Source organism: Mixophyes fleayi, chromosome 10 (assembly GCF_038048845.1).
Source record: "Mixophyes fleayi isolate aMixFle1 chromosome 10, aMixFle1.hap1, whole genome shotgun sequence".
Taxonomy (NCBI): Eukaryota; Metazoa; Chordata; class Amphibia; order Anura; family Limnodynastidae; genus Mixophyes; species Mixophyes fleayi.
Window position 1 is genome coordinate 37,904,427 of NC_134411.1, and position 16,290 is coordinate 37,920,716.

General features: G+C 38.0%; 1 protein-coding gene and 1 long non-coding RNA gene across 4 annotated transcripts in view; one reads left to right on the top strand and one right to left on the bottom strand.

Annotated features, from left to right (window-relative positions):
- The window catches only part of LOC142104024 (uncharacterized), a 275,970-nt gene extending 264,432 nt beyond the window's left edge, over positions 1-11,538 (top strand). The window contains exon 6 of the long non-coding RNA XR_012679493.1: positions 10,661-11,538. This is a non-coding gene — a long non-coding RNA (uncharacterized LOC142104024). The remainder of the gene's footprint in view (positions 1-10,660) is intronic.
- Positions 1-16,290, bottom strand: part of TEAD1 (TEA domain transcription factor 1) — a 99,800-nt gene that overhangs the window by 74,711 nt on the left and 8,799 nt on the right. The gene's annotated exons all lie outside the window — the stretch shown is intronic.

Here is a 16,290-nt window from a genome sequence, read left to right on the forward strand (position 1 = left end):
AATACTGCATAGCACACACAAAACCTCACATGTTGGAGATGTCTGACCCAGTTGTCAATCAATCACAATTTGGCCCTTGTCAAAGTCTCTCAGAGCCTTACACTTGACCATTCTTCCTGCTTCTAACACATCAACTTCAAGAACTGACTGTTCACTTGCTGCCTAATATATCCCACCCCTTGACATGTGCCATTGTAACGAGACAATCAATGTTATTCACTTGTCACTGGTTTTACTGTTGTGGCTGATCAGTGTACATATGGACACGCATATTGAACTAAGATACACAAGGGGGGAGGTAATAAATAAATTATATATATATATATATATATATATATATATATATATATATATATATATATATATATTTTACACACACTCTCAGTAGCCTCTTGGCACATGTTAGGTACCATATATCCCAGCGAACACTAACACATTCAAAATAATGAATATGTGTTGCATGAAATCCCCGATTTACAACCGAGCGTATTACAATACTGCGCACAGCTGCCCCCCCTTCTCAGACACACAATCTGGAACACAAACATGGCATAACAGCCCATTTGTTATTACTGAATTTCAAGTTCCCAATCCTGTTTATCTTCTTTCAAGACAAATGAACCAGAATCAAGTACAAATGAGTCCAACCCTGACACCAAGAACCTCCCCGTGACTCATTCCTTTCTTAATTACAGTCCTATATGTGACACAGATCCTCTCCCTTTCAAAAAAAAAATATATATACACATCACCACAGCTTAGCAACACTGGTTCTAGAACTGAAGGACCCCTCGAATGGCTCAATCTAAAACTCAGTCTGTGGACTGTGCACAAGATGCTGAATTAGACTTGTTTTGTCCTTACATTAAAAAACAATTTCAGTTTAACCTTTTCTAACCTCACATTAAATTATTAATTCTCTTTATCCCTGTAAATCCCACTTTACCTTTTGGAAACAATTTTCTATCTTGCGTTGTGCATATATAAATATATAAATGTGTTGCTTTGAAGTTGGGCCTGAATAAAAAGGTAACACAAACTTCAAAGTGCACCCATAAATGTATTATACATGAGCATTCAACAGCAAAAGGCCAGGGAAATCTAGGTAGAGCGTGTGTCAATGTGTAAACACGATTGTGTTGAAAAGTATTGTGGGGCAACAATTATCCTGTCTATTCACATTTATCTTACATTTCTCAACAAATGTTTCTTTACCCACATGTGCAGCTTAATAAAATCAAAACTCACAATGGTCACACTCACAAGAGTTAAAGATAAAAACCATTAAACTGAAGGAAGCAGATAACACAGCCAGTCTTTGTCAATCCATAAATAGCCACTTGAAAACTAAATTATAAGTGCACCTGTCGCAATAAATTAACATTTCTGAATCAACAGTATCTAACAAATTAACTATATGCCATGCTTGCTATTGGTTACATAAAATTACTTTGTTCTTATTTCTCTTTTATCTGTCCTCTGGCTTTCCAGCATGTAAATGACAGGGAGTAGACAGTGTGCAAAGGAACACTGGTTATATGGATGGGAAGCGATACAACAGTTATATGGACACATTGTACAGTGCTGAACAGAACCAGTAAACATAAGACAGAATTTGTTTTAAAACTAAAGGAACAGCAAACAACTACAAATTGCGCACACTGCCGACAATTATAATAGGAATCTCCGCTCATGTTTACAGAAAAACAAGCGAAGATTCCATTCATAACATCAGCGCGAACTTTCTCCGGACACCTCGCTTCAAATTAAATCTCCTCCTATACCTCATTTGTCCAGGTCACGTCTTATGCTGAATTGTTTCTCTGTGCCATGACATTTGTCATGTTAATTGCACCCATACATTTATTATTCTGCTCTGTATACACTGTCCACGTGGTTATGTTCACTGCTTTCAAGTATGACATATCTGTACACAATATTTGTTGTCAGACTGTAAGTCATATGTGTACCAGGTTTGATGTAAATTGTTCCAGACATTCCATAGTTATGGTAGTTTTGGATAATTTTTAGGTGTTACCCCACGTTAGGTGCTACAGTGTTTGTGGCACCATACAAATAAGTGATAAAAATAATAGTGTAAGATAAAGTGCCGATTGTGGGGAACATATTTTTGCTAAACCCAGCAGTAATCCCACTCAAACTCTTAAGCTTCCCAACACGCACGGGCAATTTTATCAGGCAACTTGGTCAGAAATCACATTTGTGGGGTTCCACCTTTCAGAGATACTCAATAACAATTAAAATCCATCTACAGTTAATAGTTCCCGGGTGAAAATGCATGCAGTCAGTGAGCGAGCTGGGATCACAGGTTCTTCTGATAATATAAATATTTTACACAGCCATATATATCCATTCCTATAACTTACCTACACACAATACACAAAAGAGGTTATGAAATAAACAATAGATAGAGTTATGCTTTGTACAGAAGAACTCTGACACCTACCTCTAACCTTCTACTACTAAGCATGTGAGTGCCCCAGCCTCTAGCTGGGACTTTTAGTTCTACAACAAGCAGACAGCCACACACTGCCTAAGCCTGTGGAATCTTTACCATAGAATTAGTGCACACGACTGGAAAGCAGAAAACAGATAATATACCATCTTATTTCAATGCTTTCTTCAGCTGTGCCTATTTATCAGCAGTACCATTATTGGGGCGGTAACTTTGCATTTTATGGAATTAGTGTCAAGCTGAGGTGATGCATCTTCAGTATTATTCATAGGGTTAAAACATCATTTAAAAAGATATTTTTACTAAAAAAAAAAAAAAGTGTCAAACCTCCCCGTTTTCTGGATCAGATGTTTTTATGAATGCTTTTGCTTCACTTTAGCCAGTATCTCAAACAGTTTTATGTATTCATAAATTGAAAATGGGAATAAGAACAAAAATGGCTCAAAACATGCATGCAAAATGCTTTCCTCGGTAATCACAGCAGCACACAGCCAGTTTGGATATGGCCACCAGTTCACTGAGCCTCTTCTGATAATACACACCAATGAGGTCATCTTGGGGCCCTGCCAAACTATACAGACGTCTCTCTCTACTTTCCTTCCCTTTGCTGCTCTCGAACTCTAAAAATATAAACTATGCAAGAAATAAGATTATTTGAAGCTTTTCGCTGCTGGATTTCCTTAATGCCACAAACATTTCTCTTAAAAAAAGAAAGGAAAAAAAAAAAAATCTCTTCTGCTGCTCTGTACAAAAAAGGAACCGTGCAGCTGCGGATGTATAAACAAAATCAAGAGAGATCCACAAACACAATAATGGCAAACCCAGCTGACCTCATAGAGGGGAAGGACAGGGAATAGAACAATGGGACGTGGGAGCTATTGATGTGCGTTACTAGAGAACATTATGTAAGTTACCAGAAGACAAGAGCAGCACAGGACATAGAGGGCACAATCTACATATCCTGTTCTGTACACACTACGCGTCTTACTAAACAGAGACGTAAAAGTCAACCTGTCTGTACATCACATAGGTGTAACCAGTAAACATACATTTAAGGGGCCATCACTTTGATTTAGTTATATTATTTGGTGGAGAATCCAGAAGAGTACATTTCAATATTGCTACAGGTTAACAAAGAAGCCCAGATGTCAAAAAAATTGCCTACAAGTTAGCTTCATTTTCTGTGTTCATTTTGTGTGTGGGGGAGAAGGGGGTGGATTTGGAACAACCTTTCCCCACTGCAGAGTCATACCAGCTTCCCATATGGATAATGACCTCTAATGAGGTCAGGTTAGTCAAAAACACAAAGCATAGATCAGCACAGAGCAGGGTGCAGGAGTTCAAGAATAGGTCCTTGTAAAGCCTAGATTATCAGTGTCGTGAACAGAGAGAACTTCGTTATTTATAAGGATTGACCCATCACATAATTGCAGTGAATAAGGTCTAAATCATAACTGCAGTGTAAATTGAATCCATTGATAAGTTGAGCTACTAAAGTATAAAATGTGAAGTCAGAGAGTCTGTTGTGTGTGTATTCGGTGGTTGTGCACATCCCAGTGTTAGAAGATAGCAGTGTCACCTGTGGCAGCTTCAAAGGCCCCTGCAGTGAGATATATCCTGGCACAAGTTAGTTTTTGGACACCTGAATAGACTGTGGGGCCGGTCACAGCTTGACATCCTTGCTGCCAAATGCAGCATTTGAAGGTCTATACAGATATATAGAAATATGTCTTCATAGTTCATATTTTGGGGAGTCTGGGTGCCACTCCATACTGAGGAGCAGAAATCACACCAGGATCGTGAATGACAGGTACTGGCGGTATCCAGGAACAGCTATAATCACATATCTCTGGATAAGGTATGTCACATTGTCATAATTCCATCATGTTTGGTATTTAAATGGGTGGGAGATTATGACCGGTTTATTGAAGGGGAAGTTACGTCTCTGGGATATATCTGTGAAGAATTACCCAAAGGTCAAAACTTTGGGAATATTTGTGAGCAAACTATGACACCCAGGGAACATGTCTGTATAGAGTGTAATAGAATTGTATTATGATCATGTCCAGTGGTCAGGTCATATTGGGGTGTAGTGTCCTATGTCTGTATAGGGTGTAATAGAATTGTATTATGATCATGTCCAGTGGTCAGGTCATGTTGGAAGTGTAGTGTCCTATGTCTGTATAGGGTGTAATAGAATTGTATTATGATCAGGACCAGTGGTCAGGTCATGTTGGGGGTGTGGTGTCCTATGTCTGTATACAGTGTAATAGAATTGTATTATGATCATGTCCAGTGGTCAGGTCATATTGGGGTGTAGTGTCCTATGTCTGTATACAGTGTAATAGAATTGTATTATGATCATGTCCAGTGGTCAGGTCATATTGGGGGTGTAGTGTCCTATGTCTGTATAGGGTGTAATAGAATTGTATTATGATCAGGACCAGTGGTCAGGTCATGTTGGGGGTGTGGTGTCCTATGTCTGTATACAGTGTAATAGAATTGTATTATGATCATGTCCAGTGGTCAGGTCATATTGGGGTGTAGTGTCCTATGTCTGTATACAGTGTAATAGAATTGTATTATGATCATGTCCAGTGGTCAGGTCATATTGGGGGTGTAGTGTCTTATTTCTGTATACAATATACTAGAAGTGTTGAAGGGGGTGGGTGCAAGAAACATCCGTTTTGCACGAAATGAGGCTTCCAGCAGTGTTCTTCACACGGGATCACGACTTTATTTGAAGTATCATTAGTACTCATCAATCTTTCACAGCTTTATATCTATTTATCAGCAGTACTAGTAATCAACTTTTATTTCAGATTAAGGGGTATATTTACTAAGCGGCAGTTCTGACGATTCTCTGAACTTTTCCGTCATTTTGTTAAACCCACAGTTCTAGCTAGGACAAAACTCGATGGGCTACGTCTTTAAAAAAAAACAACACAATTTTAAAAAAATGACTGCAAAGTGCAGAGAATCGTCAGAACCGATGCTTATCTTTTTGGAGCAATGTAAGTTAGAACCATACATAATGTAGTTTGTTTTTTTTGGCGGAGAAAGTGTTATTTAAAATATGAAAAACAAACATCTCCCTACATATTTACATTCAGAAATCATAGTACTTCTCACTGATGGGTACCTAGTATTCTCACCGCCATAGTTCAGTCCCACTTAGCTTGGTGACATCACCAGTATTAACCAGCTGCAGCATCATTATCAAGCAAGTCGTGTGTGCTTCCCAGCAGCCGATGTGGAATGTAACATTTGTTTATTTTACCAGTCCTTCCAAATGTGAGCTTAATGGTTTTTTACTTTCTAGAGGGTGCAGTTTCACTTGACAAGGAAGTCGTCACAAGTTTTAGGAAACAATTTTACTAGTTTAAATGACAGGGGGAATGGACAACAGAAATCTATATAGACAGCTACACAGTATTTTTGTATTATTATACGGACTCCCAAAACAAGGAAATTTGCAAAGAGGTCCAAATATAACAACCGGACCCCAACTTTTGTTTGGTATAAATACAACAGTGACAATTAAAAAAATGTCATATAATGAATGACTACACCATGTACACTGTCTCCAGCTGCAAATACGATCATCCTATTTTAATGATGGAATCTTTTCATACAAAACCACAAACCTTTCGTCAGAAGTGAATTGTTAACATTTGTATCTATGTAAATGACTCATGCTTCACAGTTAGAGCAGTGAAATCATTCCAGTAATTTACCGCTGTCTGGCGGTTCCTTTTTAAATGTATTTTCAAGCATTTCTGTATTACATTTCTTAAACAACAAACATCAATGGGTTAATAAGACAGTCCAGTCTCCTAACTATGAATCACTCAGCACTGTCTGTCTATGTAGTGAAAAGCTAAACTCCATTGTTTTACTAACAAGCCCTTTCTCACACCACAAGGATTCCCAAATCTGATGATGCTGTAAGGATGTATACCTATGGAAAATATATTTGAACATAGAGACATTTAAGAAGAAAATAACAATGACCAGAATAGACCGGACGACAATGGAGGGAGGACATCCCCGCCATGTACCACACTTCAACAAGAGATCAGACACTGAATAGCTACTACAGTTGCAAACACATGGGTCAAAGCTATAGAACTCAAAGTTAAAGCAAATCTAACTCCAAATACAGCCCAGATATCACATAAACAGACTGTTAGGTTCTAGGAATCATCTAAAGCCCAAAAAAAACCCTCAATAAAATACATTAAATAAGCAAAGAATAACACAGATCACCAGATCTACAAGACTGACCCACACAATCTTGCAGTTCTCAGATAGTAAACAGCAATTCCGGGTTTTTACTCACTAGTCAGAAATGATGTTGGTCATGTACAGGTCATGTTGAAACCCAACCCAATGTAAAAATATGCTTTTACAGAGAACTTGTCACTGGTATCAATCAGTCCCATGAAAAACAAGGTGTTTTTTTGTTTTTGTTTTCGTTAACATAAATCACTGTGGCTGGCCATAAGAGGAAACTCTGTAATTACCATTTTCCTTGGTTTGTTTATTCAGGCTGCTATTAATGGCTTCTAATTCTGCACAGTTTCTACAATGTTATGTGATTACCATAGCAACCACAGTCACATGATGCAGTGTTTATCCACCACTCCCCCCCCCCCCCACACACACACACACTTTATAAAGACATGCTGAGTTTGTGTGTGACTGACAGCCATTCCTGTCTGCCCTTTAGAGGGATTTTAAAGAAAAGGAACAGTTGCATGATTAAACATGTACTCAACTTGTTATTTAAAACAAAGAAACAAGCGGAAAAAAATCCTAACTTTGCTGCTTTAAGTGGTGGTGCAGAGTAATTTTCAGAATTAAATGAAGGTGGAAATCCTATTTAACCCCCATGCGGTTTTAAATAACATTTGTGGTTGTTTACCAACACTGCAACTTTGCAGTAAAACAGAACAATCAGATATTTTTTTTCAATCTATCTTGCAGTAGATTGATCACAGCGAACTGCTGATGGGTTGCTATGACTGAATACATATTTTCTGGTAAATAAAACCAAATATGAACTTATGTCTCTACTCTGGGGGACTTCAAAAGCCATGACGTCAGGTGAGGAACATAACTGCCGGCTGCATACAGAGCACAGACAGGCTTCAGGTAGCCTTTAGATGACCCTAGGGACATAAAAGCAGCTAGGTAGCGACGCCAACAATAAAAAAAATATTAAATAAATTACTCTTCCCATCTATGCAAAAATACATGTACAGTCCACAAAATATGATGTGAAGTCAATGACAAGCACAGTAGCAGCACTGAAGGTGAAACAGTCATACATTGTATTACTTACACCAGGGACCTAGTCTGACCAAATTAGTAATTTGTTCCTAATATAGAGTTACACGTTACGATTACGGATATCCCATTGTGCTACATTGTTGCACAAACAGTAGTACTCCTTTCTCATCATGAACACAGCTACACTCATTTTGTTATAACTCAAATATAATATAATATATATTAATATATATATATATATATATATATATATATATATATATATATATATATATATATATATATATATATATACATACATACATACATACATACATACACACACACACACACATAGTGCTAAAGGTAATACCCAGTAAAGTAATCTCTAAAGTGTGTGTGGGGGGGGGGGGGGGGGGGGGGGGAAGGGTATATTTACTACAACTCTGTCACATAACTGCTCTTAATTTTGTTTGTTTTGGTAACTATTCCTTTGCTGGCTGCTATAGATATTTTGTCGCAATTAGGGCCCTTACTCACTGGCGTTTAAATGCATTTTTTTCAAAGTGCAAAGCGTGCAACCGCATATGCAGATAAAACCAGTTTTATTTCAGTTTCACGTGCCCTTACGTAAATTTTGCACAATACTTGCCTCTGTGCGCGTTTCACACTTGATACTGCGTCTGCTCCTTTTCAGTGCATTAAAAAAAAAAAATATACGCCACTGCACTTGTAAAATTGCATTTATCTCTAAAGAAGAATATTTTCTACATACCCACAAAGAAGAGGAGGGAGACTCCAACGCTCATTGTCCCCTGTATTAAATCGGAAGCAGTACAGACTGACTGGCGCTGGGGCCGACTTGGGGGCAGGGGGTTGGCACACTATGGTATTTTTTTTAATTATGTATGCTTTAATTTCAATGGTCCATTCATTTCAATGGGTTTTCTTTGTGTAGTGTACACAGTATACACTGCATTAAAATGAATGGGGAAGCTTATACGCATTTTTACATGTGGTTCGCACTTACGTTTGCAAAGGAAAAAAAAAACAAAAAAAAAAAAACACCAGTGGATAAGGGTTAATTTATTTAGCACAATCTATACAATATATTTGTCATAAATAAGCACTGCATCTAAACAGTCAATCTCCATTATTTATTACAAGTTAAATGCAGTTGTTTGTAAACAAGAACCCGAAAATTGCCCGCATTCAATTAAAATCAATCAGGGTGCAGGGGTGATGAGATGCATTCACTGGCTCTCTCTTTATGCTAATGTATACTCCTAATTATGTTGGAAGCTGTCATGTTTAGAAATCATTTTGTTTACAAGTGTATTTAAATTGTCTCCAGACTGCTCATTATTCAGTCACAAGGCAAAATATTGCCGTGTGTCTTACCAGTGTCTCGCTTACAAAGTCTTGTTAATTGCACTAGATGGGAGTAGTGTGTGGAACAAATGCATTTTATTTCTGTATGTTTAACACCGGAGCCCTAATTTGTGTGTGTGAAATTATCACTTCCAGTTAAAGCAAGGTATTCTCTTATTTATAAAACATAGGCATGACAGTGTAAATACACACATACATGACATTGTTGATGACAAAATTGTGACACTGTATTCGGAAACAATTGTACAATTAATTAAAGGCCAAGTTCCAAAGACACAGTCTGGGACACCAAAACGCAACTGAACACACTGCACGTCACTTACACACCTTGGTTGTCTCTGTTTAAAGTTGTGTTATTTTGTATAATAGAATTTTTGGGGAAATGGGGACATAAAGGCCATTGAACCTTAGAAGTACCATGAGTATGACAGGTGTGTGAGACAGACGCGCAGTTTCAGCCCCGCTAGAAAAACGGAGTAGAGTACGATGGAATACAAGACAAACTATCACTTCTAGAAACACACATTACTGAATGATACTATACTGTGAGATTACATATAGCACAGACCAATCTGTAACAGAACACAGACAGTTCCTCTATTTTATTTTCCTATTACACAATAAGCAAACTTGCTACTATTATGCATGCGAGTAGTACAAGAACATTACATGAAAATCAGCAATTCCCTGCTGGAATGTACTGAGATTCTAACAGACTTCAGCATACAAAGGTGTGGAATCTCTGCTCTCCCAGGCTCAGCAGCATTAGTACAAAGGAGGCCGACCCATGATGTCACCAGGCAGAAGAGAACTTTCCTTTATGGACTCGATATGACCAGGAAGCAAAGGAAATTCCAAGGATTCCAATGATTTATGGCTCTCTAGCAAGAGAGAGAAAGATGCCTTTATTTTGTATCTACTTATGCTAGATATACTTTAACATGACCAATTGGATGACAGGGATGGCGACCTTCAAAAACACTCACAATGCAATCCTTCATACAAACAGAAGGTATTCACATTATCTGTGCTATAATATAGCATTGCCAAAATATAGTTTGGAATTTTATCCCTATATAATAAATAGCAGACGGACAGGCAAATTGTGCTTTATATGTCCCTTTATGTGCCACAGCTGTCACCTCTCCAAGGACTGCTATACACCGGAGAAGTGCAGCACTGTGGCACAGTGGTTAGTATTGCTATCTCATGGCACTGGGGTCATTGGTTCAATTCCAACCACTGCCCTATCTATGTGGAGTTTCTAGTGCTTGTGTGGGTGCTCCAGTTTCTTCATAAATACATACTGGTAGCTCAACTGGCTTCTGAAAAAATAGAAAATAGTGTGAACATGTGTGTGTGTGCGTGTGCATGCTTGAGAATTTAGATTGTAAGCTCACATGGGTCAGTGACTGAAGTAAATTATTACATATTTTCTGTACAGCGAAGCATAATAGATTTCTGCTTTATTAACGATAAAAATGTTTTTCACAAATCATTGTACCTTTTGTCCTACAGATACATGGACAAGACCACAGCAATGCTAACCAACTTGCCAGCGTATTGACAATCTACCAAGAACAACGCTTATACGAGACTATTTGTATGTCTGTGTTAGCGAGAGCACATAGGTCCGTTTCGCTTTGAACGGCAGCCTATACACTAACCACTAGCACTTCCATAAGCAGTTCTGCGAGAGGAAGTCATTGAATCCTGGATTTCCTGCTGGAGGGCTCAGCCAAGAACTTCAAGGCTTGCAGCGGTTTCAGGAACTGACTCACAGTGATTCATGGGTAACTTACTGGTTGCTGTCATTTATTCTTGATCAGAGAAAGTTTGTGTGAATGAAGAAATAGCTCCTGCCACCAAATATAGGACATTTCTGAAAAGTACATGTAAAATTCCACCCCAAGGGCAACAATGTCTTCTTAAAGAAATAAATCCTACTCTACATGGTCACCAGATTTCTACACGTTCGCTTTATTTGGTACTATTCCTGGAACTCAAATAGTTTGTTTCAATTATCTGAACTAACCCTTTACTTGGAAATAAAAGTTAATAGATCATTAGGACACAAATTAATGACAGCTGTCTGTCCCCTTCAACACACAAGCTGTTTATCTGCACAAAAACCACACTAGTAAGAGAGATAAAAATCCGACTGTATAGAAGCAGGTAAATACAATCTAAAATACATGTATTGTGCAATAGAAACCCCCCCTACTGTAAAATATAAGGAGGGGTGAACGTCTTTTCTTTTTTATTATATAGTAAGGGGGTATACTATTCATTATAATACACACGATTCTATTTGAAACAAAGCAAGTTACCTGTATGCAGGTGTATTATAGAGTCACTAACAATTATATATTCCACTTTTACCATTACTACTCAAAACATAAGGATACAATTCACATGTGTGTCACTTCTGTACCATGTATAATCAAGCAACATTAAATATGTGGATGGTATGCAGAAAAATCCAATTAATTACTGCTTAATGAGGTCATCAATTTATGAAGATCATTTGTGAATTAAAAGAAAGAATATATAAAAATTATAAAATAAAATTCAGGGGTGCTGAAATAAATCTTTGGTACAAATCTATAGTCTTGTTATAGTTTCTGGTTTTTTATGTGTACACTCCCACCTACCAAGTGTACAAAAGGACAATATACACTGCAACCTGTGGCTAGTTATATGTAACACTGGGCACAAATCTCAGTGTGTATAGGCTCAAGAAGACCAGATTACTGATTGGGATCTAGCAGAAATTGTTCTATTGGATAGAACAATGACTGCATCTAACTGTGTCATTGTCTGTTCTTGCCAACGTCGCCCCAAACTGATCCTGGCTAAGCACCTTATAGTTAAATCTTTCAGATATTGTCACATATGCGTGACGTGTGTTTGACCGTGCACTGCTTAATCATTTAACCAACACCATATTAAGAAATAAATATTTACAAATTTTGTTTAGGTAACTAAGGTTTATTCTAATTTAAAATAAACCCTGTTATATTAGTCATTTAACCCAGATAAGATAACATACACTGTGACGGAAACAGTGCCTCTAGTGGCCAAATGACCACTAAAAACAGATTCTTGAATAAACACCTCTCAGATAAGGGAGCATTTAATCTGAATGAACAGTCACTGCCAAAAGTTTTGAGCACGACACAAATATTTTTCACAAAATTGATCACATGAATTGCAATTAATTTCAAAGTTCCTCTTTGCCATGACAATGAACTTTATCCCAAAAACAACATTTCCATAGCATTTCAGCCCTGCCGCAAAAGGACCAGCTGACATCAGTTTAGTGATTTTCTCGTTAACACAGGTGAGAGTGTTGACAAGGACAAGGCTGGAGATTACCATTTATCAGATCACCAAGAACTTCAAGGAGAGAGGTTCAATAGTTGTGGAGAAGGCTTCAGGACGCCCAAGAACGTCCAGCAAGTGCCAGTACAGTCTCCTAAAGTTGATTCAGCTGCAGGATGAGGGCTGGCTCAGGAATGGCAGCAGGTAGGTGCGAGTGCATCTGCATGCACAGTGAGGCAAAGAGTTTTGGAGGATGGCCTGGTGTCAAGAAGGCCAGCAAAGAAGACACTTCTCTCCAGGAAAAACATCAGGGACAGACTGATATTTTGCAAAAGGTACAGGGATTGGACTGTTGACGACTGGGGTAAAGTCAATTTCACTGATGAATCCCCTTTCAGATTGTTTGGGGCATCTGTGTCATGCCAACAGTAAAGTATCCTGAGACCATTCATGTGTGGAGTTGCTTCTCAGCCAAGGGAGTGGGCTCACTCACAATTTTGCCTAAGAACACAGCCATGAATAAAGAATGGTACCAAAACATCCTCCAAGAGCAACTTCTCCCAACCATCCAAGAACAGTTTGATGATGAACAATGCCTTTTCCAGCATGATGGAGCACCTTGCCATAAGGCAAAAGTGATAACTAAGGGGCTCGTGGATCAAAACATCAAAGTTTTGGGTCCATGGCCAGGACCTTAAACCCATTGAGAACTTGGGGTTCTCAATGGGTTTAAGAGGTGGGTGGACAAACAAAAACCCACAAATTCTGGAAAAACTCCAAGCATTGATCAGGAAATAATGGGCGGCCATCAGTCAGTATGTAGCCCAGAAGTTGATTGACAGCATGCCAGGGCGAAACGCAGGGGTCTTCTAAAAGAAGCGTCAACACTGTAAATATTGACTCTCTGCATAAACTTAATGTAATTGTCAATAAAAGCATTTGACACTTATGGAATGCTTGTAATGTTACTTCAGTATACCATAGCAACATCTGACAACAAAGGTCTAAAAACACTGAAGCAGCAAACTGTGTGAAAACCAATACTTGGGTCATTCTCAAAACTTTTGGCCATGACTGTAGCTTTGAGCTAACAAAACCAGTCTATCGATATAGCGGCAATAGAATGGATCGCAAGAAGCTGGTATTATACAGCGCATGCAACTTGTAACAGTGCAACCCGTAGGCAAAGCACAATAGGAATCATCACTGAGGCATGAGACACTACCTCACTGATGTCACTAATTAAACAGGGATTTCATAGGCTGCATTCCTATGGCTATTGGTTCACTTCCATTGAGAGAGACACATTACTGGAAGTCAATTACACGTGATTTTTCAGACACATTTTTATTATATCAGATAGTGATGGACTGATAATAAGAGATCCCAGGTCAGGGGAGAGGATACAGGTCACTTACATTGTAACATACTTCAGATGGAAGCTTTTGAAAGACAAGGCCACAAGAAAGGCATAACATTGTTATTACCAGGGAGCATTAACATCACCTCCCGCCGACCAGCAGAGCTGAAACTGGTACAATAGCATGGCAGGTGGGATCGCCTTCCTAAGCTGTAATGACAGCCTTCCGCAGACAAGAAACACTGGCGATATGTTAAATCAAACAGCCGAGTGTTAAGTTAGGGCTGTTTATCACCATTATTTAGAAATTAATGTATAATTTGATGCCAGCTGTGACAAATAAGGGAATGTGTACATTGTACACAGCTAAAACACTGACAGATTGTACATTTGTCTGACAAATGATTGCAATGTTCTCAGCTTCTGCATATGAGTTAGCAATTTCTACCAATTACCCCCTATTAGAGTAACTTCAGAATACAGCAATATCAATAGAGACAACACTCCTTATAAACAGCCTTAAATTAACAGAGAATCATAGGGGCAGTTTTCTCTATTGACAATAACAGTAATCACAATATTACTTTTCCTATCAAAACTTCTCCTTAAAACAGACCAAAAGAAAAGTTAGTTTGCAGATTGAGAGATATATATATATATATATATATATATATATATATATATATATATATATATATATATATATATATATATATATATATCCCTCCTTCAGCAGCACACAGCCCTAGGTTTCTGTGAGGGCGAGCTACGGAACCCCAGAAAAAACAGCTGTGTGGAGCAGTTCCTGGGGCGGGAAAGGAACAAATTAGGGTGTAGGTGATAATACAGCTTTAAAGGAACTGCCAAACCTAAAATACAAAATAATATATATAATAACATTTACAGAAATATATGTAGATGTTTATGAAGTTTATCACAAGATAACTGTGATGGGAGAGAAGTAGTGAGCATGTCACTGCAGCCTGTTCTACAACATGTCCACATGAGAGGTTTCCACACAGACACTAGAATGGAAACTGCTGGCTAAACAGTGCAACATGTTGATTCCCCGATCTACACAATGAGCTGCCTATGCTGTCCACACGGATGTGACTGCAGCTTGGACACCATCATCCGCAGCTTTCCTACAAAGTCATGTATATCAGTAACGTCTGTGGGGTCAGCATAGGAAGCCCGGCGTAGAGATCAATGGAGCTTTATCTCCAGAGTATATCCATACATTTTCTAATCAGCACAATTAAAAGAAAAAAAAAAAAAGGATGTAATACAGAAGAGGAATAGGTCAGAGAACACTTGGCTGAAAGCCCAGCCATGGTTTCTCTCCTATGGCAGTAACTTGCTCATGACGTCAGTGGCTCGAGTCCAGTCTTTCCTCTGGTTCTATTTACCACTGAAGCATCCACTATGCCACAGACTAATCAAAATTCTCTTTGTAGGAAGGAATTCTTTTTTAGCCTCACAGCAGCAGACTGGCCAGCAGTTTGGATGATAACTATCCACCATGCACAGTGCCTTTGGAAATCAATAGCATCAAGTGCTGGACTATAATCTACTCAAAATGTCATTTAGTTCAGAGAATTTTTTTATTTTAATTTAAAAAAAAAAAAAAAAAAATTGAAAGAAATATATATATGTATATATATATATATATATATATATATATATATATATATATATATATATATATATATATATATATATATATATATATATATATATATATATATATATATATATATATATATCTTTCAATTTTTTTTTTCCACATTGCAATAAATATAGAGACAACCTACAATAGAGACCCAAATAACTCATAAGGAAGAAAGCTTCTTTAAAATGTAAGGGTTGTAATCTGCATTTGCTCCCCATGCCGCCCCACGATGCGCTACCTTACCTTGGACTGGGTCACCTGCATTTTTATTCTTTTAATATATTCTTAATAGACTGCTTAGTCTAGTTAAGTACTTCCATGTGATTGTTACATTTTAGAAACATTATAGACAGGTTCAGTATTCCTTAATTGCCAAATCATCCCTGGGAATGCCATGACAAACCATACGGTATCAAGTGCACACACATTGCAAATTATGCAGTATTGGAGATTGCAGGACCGACTTTACTGTAAGTGTGTGAGCAGGAGACAGATCAAGAAAAACACAACCGGTAAATCTGGGAAGGTACCAAAATAGTTCTCATTTGCCAGTGACTGTATCCATTTGTTTTAGACGATTTATATATATGGTAAGGACCCCTTATCACTAGACAGGATAGAGCCAAAACCAGACGGAGCCACAGGAGAAAGAGGCCAAGCCTAGGTACTGGAGCAGCCCCTCCAAGATAAAAACTCCACCATCAGCTGAGAAACGAAACACTGATGATTATTAATATACAATTATTTTATTCAGTTATTTGCCTGGTTGTGAAAATACTTTCCCACGTCCAC